This window comes from Pelodiscus sinensis, chromosome 5 (assembly GCF_049634645.1).
Source record: "Pelodiscus sinensis isolate JC-2024 chromosome 5, ASM4963464v1, whole genome shotgun sequence".
Taxonomy (NCBI): Eukaryota; Metazoa; Chordata; order Testudines; family Trionychidae; genus Pelodiscus; species Pelodiscus sinensis.
The window spans coordinates 84722051-84737591 of NC_134715.1; the positions used below are offsets into that span (position 1 = coordinate 84722051).

At 40.4% G+C, this 15541-nt stretch overlaps 1 long non-coding RNA gene across 1 annotated transcript; it reads left to right on the forward strand.

Moving 5' to 3' along the window:
• The first annotated feature begins 735 nt into the window (after nucleotides 1-735).
• LOC142829461 (uncharacterized) lies at nucleotides 736-4966 on the forward strand. The gene is made up of 3 exons (XR_012903879.1): nucleotides 736-871; nucleotides 3205-3360; nucleotides 4684-4966. It is a non-coding gene; the product is annotated as an uncharacterized LOC142829461 (long non-coding RNA).
• Nucleotides 4967-15541: the final 10575 nt, after the last annotated feature.

The following is a 15541-nucleotide window of genomic DNA, read 5'->3' on the forward strand; positions in this document are numbered from 1 at the left end:
CCTTTATGACTGACTGATATTTTCTGCAACACCTTTACTAAGTCATCATGGGTACATAAAGATCTTGTGAAAACAAGCATTTTTAATTTTCTTATTAGTGAAAGACTAGACAAGAAGCTTAAGGCTGTCATTAGTTTCAAATATTAGTTGCCTTCTCTGTAGCCTGAGACAGCTTTACACTGGATAACAACAGCAATCATTGATATCTGTGGGTACGCCTATACAGCATGCTTATTTTGAAATAAGCTATTTCTGAATTTTTTTTCAGAAATAGCTTATTTTGAAATAGCACGTCTACACTACAGGGAAGCCTCAAAATTACTGTAGTCCGTAATGTGGACGTAATTCCCTAATGTGGATGTGCTACCCGAATTAAAGCTCCAGGAGGCACTGGGAAGTAATTACTTTGAATCACCCTGGGAAGGAGCTATTTTGAAATAGCAGCAGTAGAGCATCCACACTACCGCTATTCTGAAATAGCTATTTCGGAATAAGCATTATTCCTCATGGAATGAGATTTACAGATATCAAAATAAGCCATCTATTATTTCAAAATAATGGAATTGCTCTGTAGAAGCTTGCATTAGTACAATGTGATGCATAGTATCACATGCAATAGTACAAGACCTGATACCTTTGCCAAGAGTTCTTGGGACCAGAGAGCCTCACTTCTTGAGGTTAGCAATCCTTAAATTTTATCAGTGTAATTCCAGTTTTTTTCTTTCACAGGAACAATGGTAGGAACTGGTAGTATTGTCCCAGCATTTGATCAAGCAAACTGCAACTATGTTGTGTGCATTCTGCCACCATGAATTCATAAAGTAGAACACCACCTAGTAATGGTTATGCTGAACAAGCAGGGATTCTGCAGGTAAGGTCAAATGCTAGCCACAGGCGTACCATTTCTGCTAATCAGAATGGGAAGAGAGGTAAGAGAATCAATAAATAGAGACTGAAGGAAAATAAGTAGGTGGACTCCTTGCATTTAGGCACCTTTTTTTAGGGTTGCCAGCTTTGCCAACCAGAGAGACCCAACGCCATTGCCATGAATGGTGTCCAGTCTGTTCAGTTTGGAAAGTTGGCAACTCTACTTTTAAGTGAGATTGTTAGGAATGTTTTCTTGATAAGTAGTTTACTGAAGTTAAGAGGAGTGATGACCTAATAGGGGTCTCTATGAGCTACACTTTTATAAAAGTTAGTCATAAAAATAAAATCAGATAAAAATAGAGTATACTTTGGAGCAGTAGTCTGGAGCTACCCTGAAAGACTTTCCTGACCTCCTCCTTCCCAGTGACCTACTGGTAGTTATTCAATACCATCAAAGATTCTTAGTAATTATTTGGAATGGTCTAAGTCTATTGCTTATGTCTGTATGTGCTTAAATCTAATAAATTGTAGTTTTAGGTAAGAGTGATACAATTAAGTGTAATCTGTCATCAGCTGGAAGTGCTGTGTTCCCATTGATTTATTCCTGACATTGCCTGGAGTGAAACAATTAAGTTATCACTGCTTTGGGATTTGAAAACCTCAGGTAACAGTGGAAGAATCGTGCATAATCTAAGGCTAGATTCTGATATCAGCTTTTAATTCAATGTATTTAGCCTGGATTTACACTTTTGTAAATGAGAGCTGTCACTAAAATAAGCTAGCATGACTTTGGGCTTGATTCTTGTTTGCATTGATTGTGGCTACTTCATGCTACCAGAAAAAAAGGCCATTAACTTACATTTATACTCACTTTATGCTGGCTTTGAAGCCACTCAGCACTGCAAGAGTACATCTACACAGCACCATTATTTCGGAATAACTGACATTATTTTGAAATAACAAAGTGTGCATTTACACACAAGGGGTTACATCTAGACTGGCATGATTTTCCGCAAATGCTTTTAACAGAAAAGTTTTTCCGTTAAAAGCATTTGTGGAAAAGAGCGTCTAGATTGGCACAGGCGCTTTTGCGCAAAAGCACTTTTTGCGGAAAAGCGTCCGTGCCAATCTAGACGCGATTTTGCGCAAGAAAACCCCGATCACCATTTTCACCATCGGGGCTTTTTTGCGCAAAATGGTTCTCAGTTGTCTACACTGGCCCTCTTGCGCAAAAGCATTTGTGGAAGAGGGCTTTTGCCTGAACGGGAGCAGCATAGTATTTGCGGAAGAACACTGACATTAGATCGTCAGTGTTCTTGCGTAACTTCAAGTGGCCAGTGTAAGCAGCTGGCAAGTTTTTCCGCAAAAGCGTATGTTTTTGTGGAAAAACTTGCCAGTCTAGACGCAGCCAAGCAATTATTTCGACATAATGTTGAAATAATATCCAGCCGGAGGGCTTCTTACTCCTGTAACCCTCATTTTACGAGGAGGGAAGGAAGTCAGAGGAGGAGCGCTCTATTTCTGTGTAGAGGTGCCCAAATTTGAAATAAGCTATTTTAACTTAAAGCTACACAATTAGCATAGCTCTAGTTGCGTAGCTTATTTCAAGTTTAGCCCTGCTGTGTAGACATACTTCAAGAGAAGTGTAAAAGGCCCTGATTGCAAATGAAAACTACAAACCAGGCTGTTAGAGCCCTAAAAGGAAGTTAGAATAGTCCAGCACACCCACCACAGTGCACTATTTGCTGGACTGGCACAGAGCTCTGCTCAATGTTTTTCTAAACTTACAAAACGTCTTGTGTGCTGTGAATACTTGGTCATATTAGGAGGGCTGAAAAGGGCTTTTGTACTAGGGCCACAGCTTGTGACACCTAGTTTTTACATAGTGCTTCATTACATGAAATCCTACTGCCTTTATAAAGCTGTAAATACTTCATGATTTGACCCAGTAATTTATTTGGGAAGTGCAGATGCTTGATGCTCATCAGGATTTAGCCTATTAATACACTTCAGTGGAAGCTCTGAGTGAATAATAATTCAGTCAAGACTTTAGGTTTTGTGCCAATTGTTTTGACTATTTTTTAAAAAAAATACCATTCTTGGGCCTATGACGTGGTGAACACTCACTTCTTCCATCATCACAGGAAAATCTTACTGCGTTTCTACATTTTCATTTGATTATGTACTGAAATACAACAGGGGTTGCAAATCTGTTAAATCCTTTACATGGTCACTTTTCCTATACTCAAAGGATTTTTTTGTTTATTTCCTATGGTTTGTGTCCCCTGGAGTCATCTCTCACACCGTGTTTTAAAAGATCTGATCTATCCATTTCAGACACCTCAGAGAACCTGCTGCCTTTTCTGGACTGAATTCATTTGCAGATCAAAAAGAAAGAACTGACCTGTCCAGCACATTGCTCCTGCTTCTAATGGGGGCACTTACTGATTCATCTCCACCTGTGTTACCAACATGCACACCTCAAATCCCAAGGTGAGGAAACATTATGCTGCTCCTTCAATGAATGCCTCCTCCCCTGGAGCTATCAGGGAGGACACCAAAAGTTCCCTAATATATGTACCCCTCTGATCTTGGAAGCACATACATGGAAGGCAAAGAAGACTTATCTTATTCCATGACTTACTCAGGAGAACCTTTTACTTCATGGCTGTAGCTTCAGGAGGAGAAGAAAGGGTATCTAGATGCTGAACTTAATAATTAACATCAGTACACAAATACCTACTATTTAGGTTCAACCGTTCCTAACTGCAAGTTCATAGCCAATATCTTGTCCACTTTCTCTCTTGAAAATAGAATGGCTCTTCTGCTTTCTGCATCTCTAGATTATATGCTAGATGGCATCCACTGTGAAAGAATAGAGAGTGGTGGAAGTGTGTATCATGCCACAATTTTTAGACTACACTAAATTATTTAACTATCATCCTAAAACTAACTGGACTCAATATAAATGAAATTAACTTGATAAAATTTATAAGGAAGATAAATAGCAATTGTGTTGAATATCTGGCCACCACTAGTCTTCTTAGTGAAGATTAAAAGGCAATAGGCATTAACAGAGCTTGACAAATGGTGGTGAAAGCTGCTCGCCAGCCCCACACTGCACACACGCAAGAGCCGCGTTGCGCAGGGCAGTAAACAGGGCATGTGGCTGAAATCTACTCGCCACGGGTGAGTAGATTCTGTAGTTTGTTGAGCCCCGGGTATTAAACACTTCAACCTTCCTGATATCTGTTAGCTCACCTTCCTCTCTGTGCAGAGGATTTACACTTACCTTTGTGTTTCCCTTCCTAATAATGTATTTTAAAGTACCTCATTTTATCGCCTTTAATGTCTCTTGCTAGGTGGGATATTTTATGCCTTAACTTTTCTGATTTTGTTTCTTCATGCTTGTGTTATTTTTGTACCCATCTGCAGGCCCCCCCTCAGACGAGGCCAAGGCTCCTCCCCCACAAGAATTGCCTAGGGCTGTGCCTCTCTTCCCCCAAACCAATCTTCCACTCCAGGGAAAGCAGCAGCAGCAACATCTTTTGATTCAAAGATGCTTTGGATATACCCCATGCAGGTTGCTGGGCCCAGTAAACCCCACCCCAGAACCTGCATGGAGCATGTCAAAAGTGGCTTTGAATCAAAGCATTCTTTTCCCAGAGCAGGCCAAGATACAGCGGCTGGGGCTCCCAAGCTCTGTTAAATCACTATGCCCTCTGAGCAAATGCCCTATCCCTGTGGCAGGCCGGCCCATCTGTATCAATTTGTTCATGTCCCTTCTTTTTTGTAAGATTCCTTTTTGCCTTTCAGGTCACTAAAGAGTTCATGAGGGAATCATATTGGGCTCTTCCCAGTCTTCCTATCCTTCTTTGACATCTGGATAGTTTGCAGTTGCACCTTTAATATTGTTTTTGAAAAACTGTCAGAAGATGAAGAGAGAGATTCCACTACGCTTTCTCTGAGAACTGATGCAATCTACCGCTAGGTTACTGTGGATGAACAATGCAACAATACACATGGTACATCAAGCTCACAATAAAAAACTCTGTGCTGGCTCTGAAATAACTAGACGTAAAATGTAATTGTTTTTTTCTCTTCATCCCACAGTTCATGGCTTCTGAACTGGTGGCAAACAAATACCTCAGTAGCAGCCAGCTAGCAGGGATCTGGCTTGTTGCTTATCCACCTGTAGGCAATTTTAAAGGTTGGGAGGCAGGGGCTACTTTTTTGCTTTTTTGACACTTTCATTGTGCACTGAAAGGTAACTGCATCACTAAGACAAATGGATTCTTTGTTTATTATTCTTTTGTTAATATCCCTTTGTGAGATGCCCCCCCCCCAAGCATTCAGGTACATGTAAATGTTTTTTGAGCAGACCTTTGTAAACCTCTAACACTCAGATGTATATCAACAGGCAAATTTGTTCTAAAACAGAATTTTCAGTCAAATTAGAAATGAAATAAATTTTAAGAAAAAACATAATTACCAAAAATTACACTGAGAAAAAGGTATGCCTATAGGTGGAAATTGAAATTAGCTATCTCAGAATAATTTGTTTTTAGATGTTCAGGCTGGACAATGACCTAGTGAAATCATGCTTTCTAAATGCCACTGAAAACTGATTTCAAACTGCTTTCAGTTTTGACTCAGCAAAAGTAAGTTATTGATGCTAAAATCATTAATAAAGTGACTAAAAATTGAATCATAAGGAACAATAACATAGACAAAACAATTCCCATTATTTATGGTTTTATTTTTTAGGCAGAAGCTGGAGTTAAAATGACTAAAGAATTCTAATTTTTGTCTGTAGAAAGAGTCTCTTTTTTTCATGCTAATTGTGACCCAGAGCTGTCAAGTCTGAGTTGACAACCTATCTCTATTTATTGCCTTCAGTCTGGGGCCATAATCAGCGTTCAGTCAAATATTCTGGATCCTAAACTTTCATCTCCTTCTTTAAGGAGCACAGAAAAATCCTAAAACAAAACAAAACAAACATTACCGCCTCACACAATAGCAAGAACAAACATATCTAAACCAAACCTACTTTTGCTATCAGGGACAAAAGAGAACTCCTGGGCACAAGAAATAAGTGGATCCCAAGACATCCTTGTTCCTTTGCAATTTTTGTGGAGTTCTGCAATATTCTAAAAATAGATTATCGGCATTCGTTTTTGTTATGTATGTTGCTATCCTTTTTTCTTGGGAGAGATATTTCAATTCCTGCACCTGGCACAATCAGGTCCCTTAGCAGCAGCAAAGGGAGGAGCTCCCTTCTCCCCATCAATTCACCTCACCTTTGTCAACATTTTGAAGCGTGTTTGTGGCCAAGATTAAGACCAGCTAATTTTTTTTTGTACAGTAGTGTACAGACATATTAAGGCTGGATTCTGCACCATTGAATTCAAGGAGTTTTGCCAGTGACTTTGATGGGTTAGACCCAAAGATTGCTGTAGAATATGAGGACACTTGTCGACTAGCAACTAGTCTGAAACCAATAACTCATTTACTCTTCGCATAAGACACTAAAGTTATGTTAAATGACGACAACTTTCAGTCATGTTCAGTTTAAATTGAATTTGAACCAGTTACATAGAAGTGAAAGCCTCAGTATCTTAGGCTGTGTCTAAACTACATGGCTCCATCGATGGAGCCATGTAGATTAGGCTGATCGGCAAAGGGAAATGAAGCCGCGATTTAAATAATCGCGGATTCATTTAAATTTACATGGCTGCTGCGCTGAGCCGACAAACAGCTGATCAGCTGTTTGTCGGCTCAGCACGCTAGTCTGGATGCTCCCGCGCCGACCTGAAAGCCCTTTATCAACCTCCCCGTTATGCCTTGTAGGATGAGGTTTACCGGGGAGGTCGATAAAGGGCTTTCATGTCGACAGGGGAGCATCCAGACTAGCGCGCTGAGCCGACAAACAGCTGATCAGCTGTTTGTCGGCTCAGCGCGGCAGCCATGTAAATTGAAATGAAGCCGTGATTTAAATGAAGCCGTCGACGGAGCCATGTAGTTTAGATGTACCCTTAGTGCCAGAAATTCGCAGAGCTGTTGAGTTACTTTATAATACCCATCTTAGTTAAGATTTCATTGACGCCTGAGTAGTGTGTCTAATAATCCACCCAAATGCTCATATATATACCAGAGATTAGAGAGGAGAATTCAGGGGATTTATTACTAGCTTTTTTTCATCTTGAATCTAGATGTTGAATCAAGCTTTCCTCCAAGCAAATTTGATCAGGCATCTGAAAAAAATACAGTAGAGTGTGAAATGAATTTTATGTTTCACAGCATGAAAACCACATTACATTCAACTCAGCTTTGTGTTAAGAAAAAATAGACAAAGATCTAGGAAAGCATTTAGCTAGGCAAAAGCTATGCTATTTAAAAGATATATACGTTTGTGCCTATGACTATGGGAACAACCAAATGAAATTATCACTAACAGCCATCAAAAAGAGAACATAATACATGCCAAGTTGTGTTTTTCCAGGACCTTTCTGCTCCAGTGCAATGGAAGAGAGAAATATTTGTAGTGCCAGCCAGATCCTTAATGATCACGAAGTAAAATATGTTATAGCATACCTAGTCACCTTTCATATAACCTGGGAGAATATCAATAATGTTTATAGATCCTGGCAAATTATTAGAGTTCATCAGCAAAGAAGCAGTAGTGAAGGAGCTTCTGGAAACGGTCTGGTGCTGGAAACCATCCAGGGAAATCTTAACATTCCAGGGGAGCAAGATACAGGAGAAAAAGCACAAACTCAAATGAATAATACAAATACAATACTATTCAACTGAAGGCCTAAAAATTGAAAGGGAGGAATAATACTCTGTGTGTATTAAAATATTAGAATGGATGCAGATGTTTTGGTATTTTCACATTGTGGACTAGTTTTTGTGCTTAGCTGTACAAATCTGAATTTGGTGCCAGGATAATTATAATGTAAATGCAACAGCCTTTAAGGCACACTCTCAAATAATATATTGGTGACTGTGACCTCTGCTTTAAGAAGGAAATGTACACAGGTGTAGATATTTTTATTTCTCTTATTCACTGTCTCTCTTATTGAAAATAAAAAAGGTAAAAGACTGAATCTGTTAAGAAGGAGAGAAAGTGTCCCACACTATCTTCAAAAGAGTGCAGTGAGGAAAAAGGCAGGGGTGGTATAAGGCTCAATAGGGTTAACTCTTATGTTTTGTTTAAAAAATGGTTTTAGACTTATTAATGTTTAGTGGAACAAAGTTCAGGGCCTTTGCACTTTTATGCATAGTAGCAGTGAACAAACCCAACAGGGAAAAGTAAATTCCTAATAGATGTGGCTTTCAATAATGAAAACTCTAACAGGTCTTTCTCAAGTGCTAGGAGTCAGACCTCTCACATATGCCAAATTTTAGGGTACGTCTACACTACGAACCTCTTCCGCACGAAGAAATGCAAATGTTGAGCATCTTATGCAACAGTTCTTGTGCGAGAAGTCTTGTGCACACTGTCATGTGCGAGATGTGCTTTTGCGCAAGAACATCCATGGCAGTGTGGACACTCTCTTCCTCAAGAAAGCTCTGATGGCCATTTTAGCCATAGGGCTTTCTTGCTCAAGAAACCCCTGCCATGCTTCCACACTACCTTCTTGTGCAAGAGCTCTTGCACAAGAGAGCTTACACCTGTTAGAAAAGAACATACCACGTGGTACTGTAAATCTTCTTGCGCAAGAGTGGGTGGGCAGTCTGGACGCTCTGTGGATTCTTGTACAAGAACGGCCATTGTTACACAAGAACCCACCAGTGTAGACATAGCCTCAGGGTGTTCTTTTCCTGTAACAAAAACACTCATGAAACCAAAAGATATGTAACTGTCATCATACTTTCTTGATTTAGGCCTATCGGTAGATTTGTCATCAGCTTTTCGCTTACCACCCAACAAAAACCTTTCCATGTTGTAAGGCTAGAAATTTAAAATAACAGATAAATGTTTTTATAAATGTATAATAATTTATAAAAGAATGGAACTTCACATACCCTCCAAGGACTACTAAAGACATGGTACTAGTAAACACTACGGAGAGTTGGCAGAGACACCAGAGCCATACGAATATTTGCAAAATAAGCCGAACCCGACCGTTTCAGATCACGGGATCAGCATTTAGATATTGGAGACACGTGAACATTTGCAAGAGAAGCCGAGCCCGACTTTTGGTAATCACGTGATCAGTGTCAATGGATTGCTAGTTGAGATTAGGGTTGCCAGATGGTTTAACAAAAAATACCGAACACCCGCTCCCCTCCCCCCCCCCCAAAAAAACCCAAAAAACCAACACAACGGGAAAAATTCTGTCGAGGGGAAAAAAAAGGGGGGAGAGCAAAGTTGTTAAGCAAAAGTTGCATCACTTTGTCCAGTTTGGGACTGCACACTAACCGCCAATGCACCCACCCCTCCCCCGAGCAAGGCTCCCCTAGTGGTCCCCATCCCAGTGCACTCCCCCCTGCCTCAGACCCAGGCCCCCCTAGCACCCCTCCATCTTCGGGCACTCCCCCCCCCCCGAGGCAGGCATCCTCAGCGTTGGGAGCCCTGCTCTAATCAAATCTCCCCCCGCCCCCCCACAGAGCCAGGCACGGAGGAGCAATCTTACTTTTAACGTGGCTGCTTCTGCCACCCACCTCGGCTGACTCAGCTTGCAGCTTGTATGGGAGGCATCACGTGGCCAGCTGCCAGTCTCTGCTGGTTACATGGGCCAGAGTAGCATGTGTTCTGCTTCCACCCAGCCCGGTGCCCCCCTAGTGTGGCACCCGGCAATTGCTCCCTCTTGCCCCCGCTTCACAAGAGTCTGCGGTGCTCCTCACTCCCCTGCTCCTGCCAGATGTGGCCAGGGAAAATTGAGCAGACTGTCCGGAGATGCCGGGGAGACACAAATGCAAGAAAACAAACGGATCCAGCTGCGACCCCCCTGTAAGTTGCTGGAGGTTGCGACCCACAGTTTGAGAAACGCTGCTGTAAGGGTTTGAGCACACACCAGCACAGTGCCTCCTGCTGGTCTATCCAGGAATTAGACCTTCCAACCCTAGAGCATCCCCAGTATCTCACCTGTTTTTTCTCCTCCTCTTCAGGCACCATGACCCTCCCAATCTACAGTGTCCCTTTCCTTGCAGTATTTGAGCTTTCTGTCTGGGAAACAAATTGAGAAAATACCGGGCATAGAAATGTCCGGTATTTTCTAATTGCGTGAGTATGTCTACCAGCCAGGCAGTACGCAACTATGCAGTAGAGAGGGGGAGGGGGGACTGGGGCCGGGGCTGGATGGAAGCAGCAACCTGGGAACTGCGTGCGCCCAGGCCAGCCCCACTGCCCACCGGCTGGTTCTCCCACCTCCTGCTTCCCCCCTGGCCAGCCCCACTCCCCACTAACCGGTTCCCATCCAGCCAGCCCAACTCCTCCCAACCCCGTCCCAGCCAGCCCCATTCCCCTCAACCCCCTCCTGGCCAGCCCTGCTTCCTGCCAGCTGGTCCCCCCCCCCCGATCTCCTCGGGCCAGCCCTGCTCCCCCTGGCCCCCTTCCCCACCAGCCCCACTCCCCCCGACTCCTTCCCAGCCAGCCCTGCTTCCTGACGGTTGGTCCCTCCCACCCCCGATCTCCTCGGGCCAGCTCCACTCCCCTCGACTCCCTCCCGGCCAGCCCAGCTTGCCACTGGCCAGTCCCAACCCCCATCTGAGATCAAGTGTGTCCGGTATATTTTTTAAACCATCTGGTAACCCTAGGCCTATCTAGGCCCTGATTGGCTCTCGCTAACCCTTTTCTGATTGGACCATGGTCCCAACCCTTCTCGGGCTGTGTTTAACCCTTATTTCACTGGAGCAGGGTGACTGCCCTGCTACAAGCCCGTTCATGTTTTTAATAATTATGATTATTTAGCAAGTGAAAACTAAACAAGGAGCCAATTGTGTTGTCATTTATACCATTGCAAGCCCACTAACTCCAATGTAATTCAGAAGACAATTAGGGTCAAAAATTTTGGTGTGATGTTTAGTAGCCTGAGCCATGAGCCATTAGGTTTTAGGGACACTTCTTAATTCCCTGGGCCACGTCCTGAGCTGGTATAAATCAGGGTAGCTCCAGTAAAGCCTTTCCTTAGTAGAACTAGCGTGATTTGTACCAGGTGAGGATTTGGTCCATTTTTTAACTTTAATACTGTTAAAAGCCAGGAATCCTTTTAGTGATTTGAACGCCTTCTGATCCAGGGTGTTCATGACATCGGACTGTATTTTAGGAGCTGTCATAATGAACAATATGAAAATAGAAAAACTCTCTAATTATTATTGTGTATATATATATATATATATATATATATATATATATATATATATATATATATACACACACATTAAAAGCTTCTAAAACAGAGATAGTACAGAGTGAAGACTGATCCTCCAGTCTTTTATTCCAGTTTTATGCCAGTGTAGATTCACTCATTTTAATGGAATTTCACTGGTAACAGAGCAGAGACTCGGACCTGTAATACTACAGCAAATATATATTTTTAAACATTTCTTAAGGGGCTGATGCTGATGTAACTAAATGTTTTAAAATATGTTTTAGGAAGGCCATTATGCTAAGATATTAGGGGGAAAAACTGTCTCTGTTTTTTCTTTCTGTCTGGTTACATTGAATATAGCCTGTAAGATTTTAGTACTTGGAATGGGATGCACATTTCTTTTTTCTTTGTATATTCAAAGTCTCAAATATGTGTTTTGTTAACAATTATGTTGTGTTTGGATATTTCTCCCCTGAACTGACTTATTTTAAATCATTGTAATAAAGCCTTTTTTTTCTTTCCATCCTTTTGTTTTCTTCAATTCTTATTCCTTTCTTTTTTTTCTGTGGCATTTTTTCTCGCTTGGAAAAGGTCATAACATTTCAGGGTGCTCACTTTCTTTAGAACTGCTATGAAACCTGAATCCTTGAGGTAATGAGATGCAGCTGATCTGTCAGTGACAATATGCAGTGAGTGGAAAAGAAATACAGCAAACGTAAAGCAAAAAAGCACCTATCCTCAGTAGCTTATGATAGTATAATGGCTACTCAATTTCTGAACATTCTTGCAAAGTCACCCAAGGGGACAAAAAACATGATTATGTGTCACTTAATGTTATTCTTTTAACTTCAGTAGTGTTTCCATCCTTCATGTTAATGTTATATAGTGATTCAAACTTAAGAAAACTTTGCTTCCTAATAGCCCTAGAAAGTGCTGTGTTATTCTTCAGCCCTTTAGTGATTGTGTGTTGTATGTGTTAGAGCTTTTCCTAACTGAAATTTTCTGGTCATTCTTTTGAATGTATATGGCTTAGAAAAATAATGATTTTCACCGTAGAGGTAGCTAGAATTCAGCAGTGGTATCTGTAGAAAAAAATATGTGGCATGGTAATTTAAATTATATCTGTCTGGTACAAAGGTGCCTTGCCATTAGTGCCTTGCATTTTGTATGGACATTTACCGTAGTAAAAAGAGGGTATAAAATGCTTCAATTCTGAGTATGTAGCATCTTACACTCACTTCACAAATAACTGCATAAGGTCCAGACAGAAGTGAAGTCTGTAAACAAGCTACTTTGTAAAACAAGCTACATCTGAAAAAGCCAGATACTAAGCCCAAGTGTAGTTTGCAGTTCCAAAATTAAGCCCGGTCTTGGTGTCAGTAGGTGGGGCAGGCGAGATAGCCTTTCTCATAGTCAGGCAAAATCTGACTCCCATCCCTCATAGTATGCACTTGGGGTATCTGCTTCCTGGAAGTCTTTGTGGATGATTTCATGGGAAAATACTGTCCTGTGGCTTTTCAAGCATAGAAGAAACAATTTGACCCCATAATATATTATATCCCTTAGGTAATGCATCTCCACATATACTACTGTATTTTCTTTTTAACTGCTTTTGTGATTTGTGCACATGTCATTATCATATTATAAGCAGTGCCATCAAGATCTTCTCTTTGAGAGATGCTTTCAGTTTTTAACCCATTTACAAAGTAATTTAACCTGTATTCCTGAATATGCATTTAACTGGGACATTTCATCCTGCATTTAACTGGGACATTTCATTTACCCTACTACTGTACCTGGTATGAATACATCATTCATTCATCCTTTCTTTTTCTTTTGTGGTTCAGTCCTGTTTACTTTTTGTAAGAGAAATAAACTCTAGCAATTTTAATTATAATTGAAATGATCAGTAAATCTGTTTTCTTAAAGAGATTATCTTTTTGTACAGTCATCTTGTGTGAGACAAAAACAATGTTAAATCAAAAACACATTGCAAATGGAAAATAATTTTGGCAGGATATTCATATTGGTGAAGGTCAGACTGATTTTTCACTATAAGATGTGATATTATTATGCTGTATCTGACAGAAAAAATGAAGCTTTGTTGTCAGATCTTCAATTTTTAATTGCCTTTTGAAAAACAGAGAAAAGAATCTGTCATGATTTTCAGGGTTGTCCTGTTCTTGAATCTTTATCCACATACAAAATATTTCTCTTCCTCTTTACTGGTTATTTATTTCTTAGCTTTATCTGACTGCAACAACTCAGCAATGTCAGCTTTACTGTTCTTTGGCAAGAAAATGGCTGTGCAATGGGTTTACAGTAAATAATCAGTTGGTACCATCTCACTCTAAGGAAAGAGAAAAGATTTATAAAAGTACAATTATACCACTACTGGTGTATAGGTACTGATCTATGGCTCAGAGTGCCCGATGAGGCTGCTACTCTAGGTTCCTCTCTAACCTTGAAACTGATTTATTTACTCAATCATGGCTTCCATGGAAAATCGGTTGGCAGCTACCAGAGTGAAGCCTGTAGCTTTGCGCTCCTACTGCTGAGTCTCTGGATATTGCTTCTTCTCCACTTAGTATTCAGTTTTCCATATTCTAGTCAGCAGTTCAGCTTAATCCAGCCCAAACTTGCCTGTCATGATATCAACTATCTGTTGTGGCTAGGAGCGCAATCAAAATCCTGATCTTTCTCCCATTGATGTTAACAAGAAAAACACCTGTTGTGTGAGGCCAGATCTACACTAGGGGAGAAAGTCAACTTAAGATATGCAACTACAACTACGAGAATAGAATGGTTAGAGTCAATGTCCTTTAGGTCGAATTTCCATGGCATCCCCACTGCTGGAGGTCAACGGGAGAAACTGTCCCATTGACTTCCCTTACTCCTCGTGACCCAGTGGAATACCAGAGTTGTCAGGGGTGCCATCAGTGGTCAATTTAGCAGGTCCTTAATAGACCCACTAAATCAAACCCTGGGAGATTGATCTCTGCAGCAGCGATCTTGAGGTAAGTGGAGACAAACCCTGAAATGGTGCAGGATCTGATATAATCGAATGGGAAGGGACAACCACTGGCTAGTACAGTGGAAGTAATAGTGCCTGATCCGGTAGGTTATTAAGGACGCTGAATGACAGTATCTTAGAAAATTAGGCCCATAACTGGTATAGCTGACTGAAAAGGCTGGGAACCATAGCATTTCCATCCTGTGGACTGACTGAGAATGAGTCTTCTAATGCAAATTACTTTATTACAGCTCATGTGTGTAGCAAATTTAAGGTAAAAAAAGTAAACCTCTGAATGATGTATTATTAAGATTTTTTTCTCTTTTATAATATAGCTTCTGTGCAGTATCTGATGTGTAGCCCGCTCCAGGTTTTTATGAGATTTTAAAGCATTGGTATCCTTAACTATGCTTGCTTTCATGCAAAAAAGTGAAATTTTCCCCCGCTTTATTTAGAAAATACATTAAAATGACCTAGATAATATCAACATTTATGCTATTTACTGGATAGAAAAGACTACAGCATTAAAAGTGATTTAAAATTACTATTTCTATCCTTGTTTTTTCCCTTTATTCAAAAAATAAGCTGTCAAGTAATTTTTTTATGTTTTTCATTTTTTTCCCATGCTGTCATTTGTTCTAGTAAAACTTCTCTTGAAGTCTGAAAGTAAAATTTCTTTCCCACTGATTTTGTCTTTTTTTCATTTGGCAACTATTGATTTTTTTGCTTCTCTGTGTTTCAGGAGGCATTGAAGTTAACAATAGCAGCTTTCTTTTAACAATACCTTTGACTGTCATTGCACTTCTCATGTCGAAGTATAATTGTTTGCACACTAGAATAATCAATTTCATCACACCTCTAGGAATAGTGGTAAACACAGTTTTAAGAGATACTGCAATCCCAGCCAAGTGTGTATAACATATTGTTTTTTGTGTGTTCCACAAAAGCATTGGTCATTTAAAATAACATTCCCAGCAATGGAATGACCAATTAAAGGAAAACTAGCTAAATTATTAAACCCAAATGTTTAATATAAAAGTGTAATTATTTTGGTCTTAATGCACATTAAATCATAAACTCTTCAGGGCAGACAGTGTTGCCTATGTATTTATACAGCCCTGGACACCCTTGGGTACTCATTCTGATTACATCTTTATCCTTATTGGAGCACTAACACAATAAAAGTAACAGATGGTAATCATAGTAACTCCAGTGCCATCTCTTAAAATATAAATATGGACTGGACAGAGGCACCTATTTTTGCTAGCTTTTGTGATAAAAAAATGCCTTTTGAAATGACAGTAGTGGTAGCTCTACTTACATGGCCTTTATAAATACTTTT